General features: G+C 36.3%; 2 protein-coding genes across 6 annotated transcripts in view; both read right to left on the bottom strand.

The window, feature by feature from the left end:
* The window catches only part of gal3st3 (galactose-3-O-sulfotransferase 3), a 125,246-nt gene extending 120,869 nt beyond the window's left edge, over positions 1-4,377 (bottom strand). For all 5 annotated transcript variants that reach the window (XR_012383073.1, XR_012383072.1, XM_073908020.1 and 2 more), the window contains exon 1: positions 4,109-4,377. The gene's annotated coding sequence lies outside the window, so the exon portion shown is untranslated. The remainder of the gene's footprint in view (positions 1-4,108) is intronic.
* actn3b (actinin alpha 3b) overlaps positions 1-14,037 on the bottom strand; it is a 297,251-nt gene that overhangs the window by 171,958 nt on the left and 111,256 nt on the right. The window lies entirely within an intron of this gene.

Genomic DNA, 14,037 nt, shown 5'->3' with positions numbered 1-14,037 from the left:
ACCCCCTTGAAATACATTTATACTTCCATGCAAGAATTTCCACCACATTCCAATGGTAAATAATCAAACAAGCATCACGATGTTCAAATCAAATAAACTGATTTCAGATATAAACACCCAATAAATCCACTGCCCAAAAAAATGCAGAACAATCTGAATGCGTCACTTGAAATCTGATTGGTTTACTGTTTTTATTCTAACATGAAGTCCTGAGATCAAAATCTCTAAACGTGACCAAAAAACAGAAGTGAGATTTCCACACTGTAAATATTTAAACACAAAAAAGTGATGACAACAAATGTTTTTATGCTACTTTAACTTATTTCAATAGGTTAATCAGGTCTAATCTAATATTCTTTGCCAGTTTGACTGAAGTAGAGACGACTAGAAAAGTTAATTTGATTCAACAAAATAAATAGGCAGCACATTTTATCATAAAATGCACTGATGAATGATGGGATATTAATATTCCACTGAAATCTGAGGGTTCAAAATAAAAAACATACTGAGAAAATCCCCTTTAAAGTTGTCTAAATGACGTGCCTAGCCATGCAAACTTCTACACTGAAACAAATGATTCAATGCATTTACTCAATTTGTTTAAGCTAAGTGTCTATTCTGTCTTTTCTTTTTCACTCTTTTACAACCCGTTTTAACACATTTGAATCTGTTTTTAATCACAATTATTTCCTTTTATTTTCTTATACGCGTCACTTTTATTCCGGTTTATGTAAAGTACTTTGAATTTCCACTGTGTATGAAATGTGATATACAAATAAACTTGCCTCGCCTTCATTTTACAGCACATCCCAAAACAAAACCCTCTTTAAATACATTTATACTTCCATGCAAGAATTTCCACCACATTCCAATGGTAAATAATCAAACAAGCATCACAATGTTCAAATCAAATAAACTGATTTCAGATATAAACACCCAATAAATCCACTGCCAAAAATACAGAACGATTTCAATGCGTCACTTGAAATCTGATTTATTTATTGTTTTTATTCTAACATGAAGTCCTGAGATCAAAAGTGAGATTTCCACACTGTAAATATTTACACACAAAAAGTGATGACAACAAATGTTTTATGCTACTTTAACTTAATATTCTTAAGTTAATCTAACATTCTTTGTCAGTTTGACTGAAGTTACACTGAAAGAAATGACTTTTTAGTGTAGTCAAATCTAATATATTGACTCTTATAAATATTAAATTGTAATATTAGGTGTCAAGGATGATGAGAATTTCCTAAGTAAATAATACTTACACATTTAATTCCTGTAATAAGTGGAAATAGTTATATTCATTTACTCGTAATACTTAAATATTTACTAATCGTCGCAAATATAACAGTAAGTTTTAATAATGGGTAAGTCGCAATAGATAGTTCCCAGCATGCTTTAAAAGAAAAGTATTTTGAAAATAAAAGCAATGTTAGGTGTTTCAATCTGAGAGAAAGACTTTGTTAGAGTTTGATCATCATTAGTTTGGAGATTAAGAAGAGATTAGAGTATGTCTTTCAGTTTTAAGGTAAGCTCCTTGCAGAAGAGCAGCACTCATGCTTTGGGTCTTGACATTTTTATTATCAGCAATAATGTTTGACGCTTCACTCAGAAGATCATAATGTAGCTGTGCTAACACTAATCAGTAAACATGTATAAAGTAAAGTTGCTCTCGCTAAATAAACTAGCTTAAAATAAAAGTGAAATAGCACATTTCAAGAGCAAATGTGTGTCTTAATTAAACCAAGTTGTACCAAATGTACTTATTTGTGACTTATAAGATTTATTTAAATTGATGAAAGCAATGTTCCTTCTGCTTAAACAAGAAAATGGCATTACTGCGTTCATTTAAATAAATACGACTCGAAAGATAATCAGTTAACTTTTACTTAATGTTCAACCCAACACTATTAAGTAAAACACAATAAATTAAGTAAATTTAAGTAAATTTTATATGATATTGACAAGTTAATTGTACCTGATATAAGATTGTAAAGTTTACTTGAAGCTTGTGCAAATTGTTCTGAGGACTTTAAATCCTAAGAGTTGTTTCAGCGTAGTAGAGATGACTAAAAAAGTGAATTAGATTCAGCTAAAAAAAATTATGCAGCACCATTTTAACAGTGCAGATGAATGATGGGATCATTCAACTGAAATCTGACGGTTCAAAATAAAAAATACAGAGAAAATCCCCTTTAAAGCTATCTAAATAAAGTGCTTCTGAAAATAACGATTCATTGGAAGTACTCAATTTGTTTGAGGCAAGTGCTTGCAAACAATGTTTATGGGCAAACAAATTAAAGTAATGTTTAACTTAATTTGCATGTTTAAATTCAGCCTACATACACTGCTTGCAACCACTTACCTTAAAAACATTTACTAAATCTAATCATTTATTTCAGTGTAATAAAAAATTAGGTTTATCTATCTTTACAGTAGGAAAATGTATTAAGAAATCTTTATATGAAACTTAACGTCCTAAAAAAATCCATCATTAAAAGAAAAGCGAACATTTTGACTTGTTCAATGGGTTTTTGTCTATTGCCCAAAAATTTCAACTGAGGTAAAGTTGCTTTTATATTCGCACATTCCCTCATTTAACACTCCCTATGTTGTTTACCTCGCTACATTGAATATTGGGTCTGAAATAAATTGAGGTAAAGTTGACTTTATATTCGCACACTCATTTAACACTCCCTATTTTGTTTACATTAAATATTGTGTCTTCTTAATACACTGAGGTAAAGTTGATTTTATATTCGCAAATTCTCTCATTTAACAGTCCCTATTTTGTTCACCTCTACATTAAATATTGTGTCTCAATACACTGAGGTAAAGTTGATTTTATATTCGCACACTCATTTAACAGTCCCTATTTTGTTTACATTAAATATTGTGTCTTAAAACACTGAGGTAAAGTTGATTTTGTATTCGCACACTCATTTAACAGTTGCTATTTTGTTTACATTAAATATTGTGTCTTAATACACTGAGGTAAAGTTGATTTTGTATTCGCACACTCATTTAACACTCCCTATTTTGTTCACCTCTACATTAAATATTGTGTCTCAATACACTGAGGTAAAGTTGATATATTCGCACACTCATTTAACACTCCCTATTTTGTTCACCTCTACATTAAATATTGTGTCTCAATACACTGAGGTAAAGTTGATATATTCGCACACTCATTTAACACTCCCTATTTTGTTTACATTAAATATTGTGTCTTAATACACCGAGGTAAAGTGGATTTTATATTCACACACTCATTTAACAGTCCCTATTTTGTTAACCTCACTACATTAAATATTGGGTCTGAAATCAATCGGTGAAGTTGGTTTAACATTCGCACATTATTTCCTTTAACGAGTCTTAATTGTTTCGCTAGACTGAATGTTGTGTCTGAAATCAATCGAGGTAAAGTTATATATTCGCACATTTGTTTAGTGCCAACTTCTGAAACGCTCCCTATTATTTGTACCATGGTACTTTGAATATTAGTTCTGAAATCACACGACTTAAATCAGCATTAGCCATGTTTATTTGACTATGGACAATGCTGTGCTTTGATAGTCTGTGTCTGCTAATTTGACTCCTCTTGTCAAATAATACTTTTCTGAATGTATATAAAAGAGAAAGTCAGAATGTGCGAATATAAAACCAAAATTTACCTCAATCTGAAACCGCATGTCTACAAAACTGCTTAGATAACATTTCGACAATGTTATACTTAGATAATCAAATATAATTTCCCCATTTGCCTACTACTTTTCTGAATTTATACTATTAATAAGAAGGATGTCCGAATGTGTGATTATAGAACTAAGTTTACCTCAATGAAACATCTCAGAGCAAAATAAGACTACTTCTGTCAATTCAGGGTCACAAATCAGCTGTTATAAATCAGAAAGGTGAAGGAAGGGACGCCGGTAAATTCAGCTGCAAACGCATTGAGCATAACACAACGATGTAAATACATTCTCAAAAAAAAAAAAAACAATCCTACTTTAGTATTAGGAGACAGGTGTGCTGTCAATCCAGGCCACCGACCGACAGTGTTAAGCAACACCGGAGCAGGTTAACGTTATTCACCCACCTTTGTCATCTCAGGCTCCCGCGACTGATGGATGGATGTAGTTTATGGCTCCGCGCGCTGAATTAAAGAGTCGGGGCCGCTTTACACGCGCTAATCAGCGGTTGCTACATCAGCTCAGGAGAAATGGACGGTTTTCGGTTGATGTCCGGTCATCTCAGCGCTAATATCGGCGCGTTGGTTGATGCTGCTGCTGCTCTCTGTCATCACCGTTTCACGCGACTGCACCGCGCCGCCTCCCGCGCACGCGTGGAGAGTTCACGAATCAAGAGGCGGAAGATGAGTGGGGTGCACTAATAACTTTTCCCCTCTTTTTTTCCCATGCCTGGTTAATTGAGCATATGCACATCTGCTGCAGATCTCGATTATCTAGCTCTGGGGGTTATAAACTCGCTTGAATTAGATCTAGCCGCCTCCTGTTTGAGACACGTTTAAAGTGGGTCACAAGAAACACTGCATCATTATGTTTCAACCCTAATATTAATGCACTACTACAGTTTTTATTATATTTTGGGCTACCTTTATGTTGGGTGGATCTCATTTGTTACTCTAACATGTTCAATCAAAAATGAATAAAAAAAACAAAAACAAACAATCACTGCATCAAACAGAAACAACTGCCTCAACACGTCTTTCTAAAATAGATAATTTCCCACAGTATTAGGGTAAATTCAAGTCAATTGGGACACTTTTTGCCATTGAGATGAACAAGGAAACGACTGCCTCAAACGGCTGGCAAATTTAAATGTAGCAATTTTTTTCAAATGTTGTTTAACAGTTAAAAAACTGAATTAATGTTTACTTTTAACTGACTTTTTAAACTGACATTTTCTATATTCTGAATAAAATATTAAACTTTTAATGCTCCTAAAAAGATATTTCACCCAAAAAAAGAAAAACATGAGATACATTACTCGCATAAATCCATCATCAAACTAAATCCCTGGTCAGATTACACAAATTTGTTGTAATTTTCCACTTCTTTCTTGACAGGGGGATTCGTAAACAGCATCGGGACACAAGGTTCAATTCATTCAATCTGTTCTTGTCATATAGTGAGGCATAGTGCACGACAGCCAATGCTATCTCTCGGCAATTCGTAACTTTTTGATTTAGTGGCTAAAGCTGCGGTCACATTAGAGTTTTAGCCTGCGAAAAAGGGGTGGGATTTAACAAGCTTGTTAGAGATTTTTAAAAGCGAGCGATTGCTCCATGTTTTAAATTTCTGTCCAGAGAGGTCATGTTTTGATCCTCGATTGGTCTCACGCAATCAGGTGGTGCGATTTCGCAGGTCAGAGTTCACCAAGCTTGAACTTTGCACCGCAGCAACCTGCGAAATTTGATGCATGACCCTGCGTTTCAGGTCTGACGCATTCACGTGTGTATGAATGGAAGTCTACGGGAGGAAAAGCCCAGTGTGACCGCGGCTTAATTTGTATTACTTCGTATGATCTCATTCGTACATTTTAGTACAGTTTGCTCATCTCCCAATAACAGTTGGGTTTAGGGGTGGGGTTTGGCGCCACGCTTCTTATTAAAAATCGTACATTTTCATATGCACGAATTAGCCACTGATAAAACGTAAAATAGTGAGGTCAGGCTGCGACAACCGAGAACATGTCTGCGATGCTTCATGAAGTCTAGCATGCTTGATTATAAACTCACAGTGGTTCATCATGAACCTTTTATAGGTCATTTTTTAAAGAAGTGCTGTCTGATTTTCGAAAAATAAATCTGTACAAACGTGAAGCATCGCAGATATAGATTGTCATGCACCATGATCAGTCTGATCTCACAAGGAAACGTAAGTATTTTACGTTTTGTCAGTTTAGTGGCTAACTCGTACGAATTCATACGAGTTCAGCGAAAATGTATAATTTTAAAAAGGAGGCGTGCCACCCAACCCCACCCCTAACCCAAACCGTCATTGGATGATGAGAAAATCATACTAAATGCTACAAATTAGATTGTACGAATTCTTAGGCACTAAATCAAAAAGTTACGAATTGTGAGATTTGCGTTGCCATGACACGCTACACAGGAATAAAAACTATTCACTCTTGCGTCCCAATGCCTGTTTTTCATTTATGAAAGCCCACAACAACCAACATCAAGTAAATTGTGGCAAAATCACATCAAATTTGTGTGATCTGACCAGGGCGTAACCCATTTTTGACCACAATTTTCATTTATAATATGTTACGTTATACTATGCTACTGTATAACCAAATAGATAACAGATGTCTCGCATAAAATGTTTTCTCATTCAAAAATGTAAAATCTAAATGTTATTATTATTTTGACAGAAAAAACCAAACCCATGACTCTAGCATAATAGACAGAAAATATTTAACCTTTAGCTTTTTTTCCCATGGATATTTGTGCTGTGTGTCAAATGAGGACAGACATACTGTACATTGCAGTTCCTCATACTTTTAGTTTTGAGTACAAACACCAGGAAAGCAATCCATCATAACAAAACAGCCTGTGCTAGTTCAGCTGGTTTTGCTGTCAAATATAAAATTGGTGTTTGTTTCAAAATTCTTACTTTTTTGTGAAATTTAAAACTTGTTTGATTTTTTTTCAGCTTTTTTGTCAAATTTAAAACTGTTTGTTGATTTTTTGTTTGGACTGTGGGGGAAACCGGAGCACCCAGAGGAAACCCACGCCAACACGAGGAGAACACCCAAACTCCACATAGAAATGCCAACTGGCCCAGCTGGGACTCGAACCAGTGACCTTCTTGTTATGAGGCCACAGTGCTAACCACTGAGCTACCCCTTTTTTAAAAATTATTTTCAGCATAATGGAAAACTGTTGATTTTTTTTGCTTTGTCGGGTGTAAAAATTGTTTGTTGAATGTTTGTCAAATTTAAAATGGCTGTTTTATTTATTTTTGACACAACTAAAAGTTGTTTTGTAGATTTGTTTGTCAAACTTAAAAAACTGTTATTTGTTTTGCTGATTTTTTAATTAACCTCCTGACTTCTGGGACCTGTTACCAGGTTTGTGACATCATTAACTTCCACATTCTTTAAATTTTAAAGGTCTGTCCTGGCCCTATCCCCCTTTACATGGTTCCGTTCTATCATCAGTAAACATAATAGAATAACTTTTGCATAGATTATGGTGGAGATGATTATTGATGTGCAGGAACCACCAAAATTGATAACAGCAACCTAGACCACACAGAACCTGAGATACACTTCATTATTTGAGTTTTCTGCCACGTTTTTAAACTGTGCAGAGCTGTAGCTGCTTTACTGGGCCTACAACGCTACTTTATTTCAATACTGGTCATTATGGTGGTACTTGGAGGGACAATTTATTTCTGGGGTGATACTCGATAAAAAAAGTCTGAGAACCACTGGTTTAGACCAAACAAAAAAAAAATTATGCAACAGTCAGCATCAATATATTCAAGCTACGACAACATCTAACAAAAGTTCAGACAACAAACTTTATTAGCCAAATGACCTTTTCCTCTTCAATCAGAGTTATCAACCTAATTTATTTGGGCTGCTACAAGTTAAATACTGTTTTAAACTAAATGACAGATTCGTTGACCTTTAAATTGACTTAAATTACCTTTAAACTGACCAGCTAAGACCAGGCTGGAGATGGCAGGAAACCAGCCTGGAAATGGCCAAAACCCCTCTAAAACCAGGCTGGTCAACCAGCTCAAACCAGCCTAGCTGCCAAGCTGGATTTTTCAGCAGGGGTGGTAACAGACCTCTAGAGTTACTTTTTGGAGTGTAATTTAAAAATGATTTTTGTTGCTTTTTTGTGAAATTTAAATTATAATTAATATTTCACAAAACATTTTTATTTAAAATAGTCATTTAGTTGAACTTTCTTCTCTTTTCTTTTTTGGAACAATAAGGACCATCAAGTCAGGGTGGTCTATGAAAAAATATTATTTGAAGAAGACCAGGTCAAACACTCTGTGCGTTTACACTGAAGGCAGCGAGAGCTTTAATCGTCGCTCTGCATGGCGACAACGCTGTCTGTCTTCAGCTGTGAGCGTCAAAGTTCGCTACATTGATTTCGTATTTGAAGGGGCCGCTGCAGCAAATCAGTTACATTCCTGCATATAACATGTTTCTAGCATGAAAATGTTGTGCACTTCTTATTAAATTCATTTAACTACGGAAGGTCAAGTTGCATGTTCTGTGGGTTTGCTCCACTTATCCATCCAATATGTGTCCATATGTCTGAAATAACCTGAAGCGGCAATACTGTTTTGTATTGTCACATGAGATTCCCGCTTTTTAAAAGATAAATATATATAACATTAATGCACATCAGTAACTCGCCAGTAACTTTTTACATGCATGTTTCTGTAAGAAAACATTGTAAATAATTGAAATTCCGGTGACTGCAATAATCAAACCCTTGGGAACAACTGTTGTCGGAACTAATGTTCACAGGTCTGTGTTCTCTAGACTTCTCTCAAGCTGTGGACGTCTACATTCTGATTGCTTGCCGCTGAACTGGGTCATCGCTCATTATCATAAAGTTGACTTGTTTTCAACTCTCCTCGACGCCCACAATGGAGAAGACGTGCCGCGCTGCTCCTTGCCACTTTTTACCGCAGGCTCTCATTGAAAATGAATGACTTCCGGGTACTTTGACGCTCTAGCCGGTTTCGGTGTAAACTTACGGTAATGGCGAACAATTGCTTATGCTAAAGAGGGAGAGATGGTCAACAATGGGCGGGGCTTTCCCCCTCTGATAACATGTACAAAAGTGTTTCTGCAGACTGTTTTTATCAAGTCTGATTATAAACAAAAAGACCTTATTCACTTTGACCATTAGAAGCTGGTTATACACACACTGCTGACACACAACTGTGTTTAACCAGGTAAACTCCACAGACCCGTTACCAGGTCCGTGACGTCATCGACTTTCGCTTTAAGATTTAAAGGGCTAGCATTGCACCAGAACCCCTTAAGTGGTTTCGTTTGAAAGTGTAAAATCTATATTTTATGCACATATGCATCACTTTGTTTTTTATTCTACTGTATAAAAGTTATTTACACTTAAATACACAATATTTTGGATACCCCAGCTAGGTATTTTACATTGGTTATATATGTTATAGCTCAAATGAAAGCTCTTGCTGGTGCTCATACGGTTCTAGCATTCATTTTACTGAATTATATTCACGTATCAAACAGTTGTTGAATGAATTGTGGTGTTTCCATGGCTCAGAAGTGAAAACATTACATTTATGATCAATAAGCAGCCCCAGATAGCACAGACAGCTGTCATCTCTTACCTTATGCTGTGCGCTTCAGGGCCATTCTTCTCTGTTTTTGAGGTGATGTGCATGAGTAATCCTTTTATATGTCTGACGTGGTCCAAACACAGTGAATTATGTTTGATCAAACAAAAGAATAGTGAAATATGAAAACAGTGATCGCTCCCTGTGGCTTGTACAGCACCTCTCATCAGCTGGAATACAATAACTTTTGCATAGATTATGGTGGAGACATTTTTCTTTTTTCCTATGATTACAGACATGTGCAGGAACCACCTAAATTAATAACAGCACACTAGACCACACAGAACCTAAAATATATTTTAAATACTTTCAATAGTGTTTTATAAAAATTTAAAGGGTTTTCTTTAAAATGATACCAAATTTTTGCATTTACACCTCCACATGGAAGCTTTAAAATTTGGGTAGGCAAAATATATGCGGAAATCCTAAAATAGCAGCAGAGTTTAACTGGTTAAACCCCTTATAAAAGAGATTTCTGCATAATAGGTGCCTTTAATGACTATGAAAGCAGAAACTCACACACTCAAACTGGTTTTACAAGGATTTTAAAGTAGGGAGCAGACATTAATTGTTCATTAAATCCCATATTATATGCATTATGTTCAAAATGCCACTCGCTGAAGTCATTAATCTTTGAGAAGGCTAATTAGGGAACGGGTTTTGCTTGTTATTTTATATATTAATCTTTATTTTGCTTTTTATTCATGTGACACACCACTTGGGTCATTGATTTTTATGATTTTATTAAATTTATTAACAAAAAAAAAAAAAAAGCTATTTAGTTACCCAGCAAGCATTTTTTGCTTTTAAAAGATGTCTAATAGATGTACAAACATAGTCGTCTTGGCTAAAACAAAGCTAAATTTGAGCTTTCAGTGAAGATCGAATAGACGTCTAAGAATAGGCCAAAACTTCCCTTATTTATCAAGGGTCACCACAGGGATAAATAAGGGGTCACCACAGCGGAATGAACCGCCAACTATTCCAGCATATGGTTTACACAGCGGATGCCCTTCCAGATGCAACCCAGTACTGGGAAACACCCATACACTCATACACATTTAGCTTATCCAATTCACCTATAGAGCGTGTGTTTGGACTGTGGGGAAAACCGGAGCAACCGGAGGAAACTCACGCCAACATGGTAAAAACATGCAAACTCCACACAGAAATGCCAACTGACCCAACTGGGACTTGAACTAGTGACCTTTTTGCTATGAGGCAACTGTGCTAACCACTGGGTCACCATGCTGCCCTACTGCAAACTCACATACACAAAAAAAGAAATGTAGCTAAACAAAAATCTAAATAAATTTGCGTCATGGGTTATTTTTATTTTCAAATAATTCAGTGGCTTGTCATAAATAAGTCCTTACTTTTATTAAACATCGTAAACAATATAGATGTTTATTAGGGCCAAGCAGTGGCGCAGTAGGTAGTGCTGTCGCCTCACAGCAAGAAAGTCGCTGGTTCGAGCCTCGGCTCAGTTGGCGTTCCTGTGTGGAGTTTGCATCTTCTCCCAGCGTTATCGTGGGTTTCCTCCGGGTGCTCCGGTTTCCCCCACAGTCCAAAGACATGCGGTACAGGTGAATTGGGTAGGCTAAATTGTCCGTAGTGTATGAGAGTGTGTGTGAATGTGTGTGGATGTTTCCCAGAGATGAGTTGCGGCTGGAAGGGCATCCGCTGCGTAAAAACTTGCTGGATAAGTTGGCAGTTCATTCCGCTGTGGCGACCCCGGATTAATAAAGGGACTAAGCCGACAAGAAAATGAATGAATGAATGTTTGTTGATAATTTCCTATATTTTTGATTAATGGGATTTTCCCATTTATTTTACTTATGAATTTGCGTTGAGCTTGCTCTCTGTTACAACAAATTTTAATGTAAGAATATTTAACAGAAAAAAAAAAAAAGGTTGACTGGGTGCCACAATATGACAAAAAAACTACACAATGGAATTGTAACTGAAACTGTTTCTTTTTGATGATATGCAAAACAGTTACTGGTGTATTGATTTTCTTGTTTCTTATAATGTCCTTAAATCATTAATGTCACTTCCATTTTTATTAAGGGAAAATTTTTGTGTTATAAAATTTCATTTATTTTTACAAATTTGGGAATTTGATGTTTGATTGTTTTTTGAATATATTGTGGAAAACTTTATTTGTATGTGAATTTGGAAACTGCAATAAAAAAACTAAATGAATAAAAATAAATATATTTAACAGAGTGACTTTTAGCAGATTTTTTTACTAGTTTTGAATGAAATATTCTTTGGTTTGGTCTTGAAAATTAAGGGTCTAAAAACAGTGTGTCACGACTGGGTATCACAAAAACAAGGGAAAGATCCAAGTGGAACAAAACACATTTATTGCCAAACAATAAAGATCCAAAAAAAAAAAGTCAAAGGGACAGGCAAAATCGATCAAAATCGACGAAAACATGAAGAGCAAAAAATGAAGCACAAAAGTGAATCAAACACAAACTAAACAGGTATCCAAAAACATTGTAATGATACTAAACAAAGTGAACAAACAAACCAAACCAAACACGGCGAACCAGATCACGAATAAAGCAAGACAGACCTAAACAGAACATGAAAATCCAAAGGCAAAATAAACACAACATAACAGGGCTTATAAAGACAGAAATAATTAGACAATGAGGGACAGCTGGAAACAAGGAGTGATCACATGACTAGGATACGAAACCAATGACTGTAAAAAATATGGACGACGCGACAGCCCCTTTTCCCATTGAAAGCCTTGAGGGCAAAACGCCTGCTTGACGGGCACAAACTGTCGCAAAAGACTGCTGAAATTGGAGCCAGACATGCGCAGAAGGATTGTCTGATGGAGCCAGAGGAGGAGCCGCGAAAATGAGCGGAGTCGAGCTTCCAACCAAACGCTTTATGTAAAATCAACTACGCCCCCCGAACTTCTCAGCATGCGTTTGCTGTCATATCAACACAAATGAATGAAATAACGTTAACAAATATGAGGGTTTTATATATTCAATCGTGCCAGCTCCGGGCTGCAGCGCATTACTTACTTGCGGCGTCGCGGGCTGATTCCGGCTCGCATATGGCAGCGCCGGCTCGCTCGGCCGCCGCATCTGGCTCGATTGACTCAGGCTGGAATCGGGCAGTGAGTCCAGGCATCCAGAGTAGGTCCAGCAGAGGTAGTCAGTCTGAGCTCTGAGGGGTAGGTCTCCGGCAGGCGAGAATCTAGCCGAACTGGTCCGAGTGTATTTTGCCATCTGGGTGGCTAGGCGTGTATCGGCAAACTAATAAAGCCCGAAAAAAGCCCTGACCTTAGCGAATAAACAGTGTTCCTCCAGGATCATGTATGTCAGAAACTGTAGTTTACTGCTGAACTCATGTTGTCATGGTAAAATAACACAGAAATCGAATAATAACACTTCAGTCTTCTGCCGAAGCTCAGACGCGCTGCTTTGAGAAACTGTCAATCACAGCTGTCAATCACGATGACACGCCCAGCATTAAATTACTGCTAAAAACAAACTGTTTACAAAAATGAAGATCTGCACCTATTTCAGCACAATAACCAGTGCCTTAATCCACCAGAACCATCTTTCAGGACATTTTATTGCAAGTGTAATAATTTTTTTTATTTGGGCTCAAGTCTCCTTCATTAACACGGAGGAGGCGGGCTTTATGACTTGTACTGCAGCCAGCCCCCAGGGGGCGATCTAACGGCCGAGACCTTCACTCAAACACAGGCTTGCGGCACACTTGTACGAAACACAAAAACCAAAACAAAAACAAAAACTGGTGCCCTTGAAAACCACCAGAGGGCACTGCAGCAGGTGTGACACAGTGATGGAGTGGTTCAGTCACCTCACAGCAAGAAGGTTGCTGGTTCGAATCATGGCGCCGCCCTAATCAATTATTATTATTTTAAATTATACATTTATTTTTTAAAAACACAAATTTAAAACACACATGCATATTTCAAATTTATTTGAATAATATTGGTACAATTCTCATTGTACCCATCATAAAGTAATGTTATCAATATTAAGACAAAAAAACAAAAAAACAACGTGGTCTATTTTTGATTCATACAATCAAGCTCATGCGCTGCTCGGTTATACCCTGGTAAATAGGTTTTGCTCTATTGTTAGTATTATTTTTTTTCCTCATTTGGATAAAAGCCTCTACTGAACAAAATGAAAGCATCTATTAATAAATCTGCTGTTTGGCTCACCTGATACTGCGACTGGATAATCTGACGTGGTCAGTTGTAATTCTCACATTTCCCGTCTTTTGTAACAGGAAATAAATACCAGTTCATGTTTCCAGCTGCTGGCAAACTTTATTTCTTTATTTCCTTGAGAAATACCATCTCAATGAAAGGACCAAATAACATTACAAATGCATTATAATTAAAGACGCTAACCTTGTTTCTAAAATATACCATTGAAGTTAGAATTATTCGCCCCGTTTATTTCCCCCCCCAAATTAATAGTTTTAAAAAATAATAGTTTTACTAACTCATAACTGATTTATTTTATATTTGTCATGATGACATGATTCTTCAAGACACTTCTATACAGCTTAAAGTGACATTTAAAGGCTTAACTAGGTTAATTAGCTTAACTAGGCAGAATAGGGTAATTAGGTA

The sequence above is a fragment of the Danio rerio genome, chromosome 7 (assembly GCF_049306965.1).
Source record: "Danio rerio strain Tuebingen ecotype United States chromosome 7, GRCz12tu, whole genome shotgun sequence".
NCBI lineage: Eukaryota > Metazoa > Chordata > Actinopteri > Cypriniformes > Danionidae > Danio > Danio rerio.
Note: the sequence above shows the minus strand (reverse complement) of the source record. Positions and strands in the feature narration are given on the sequence as shown.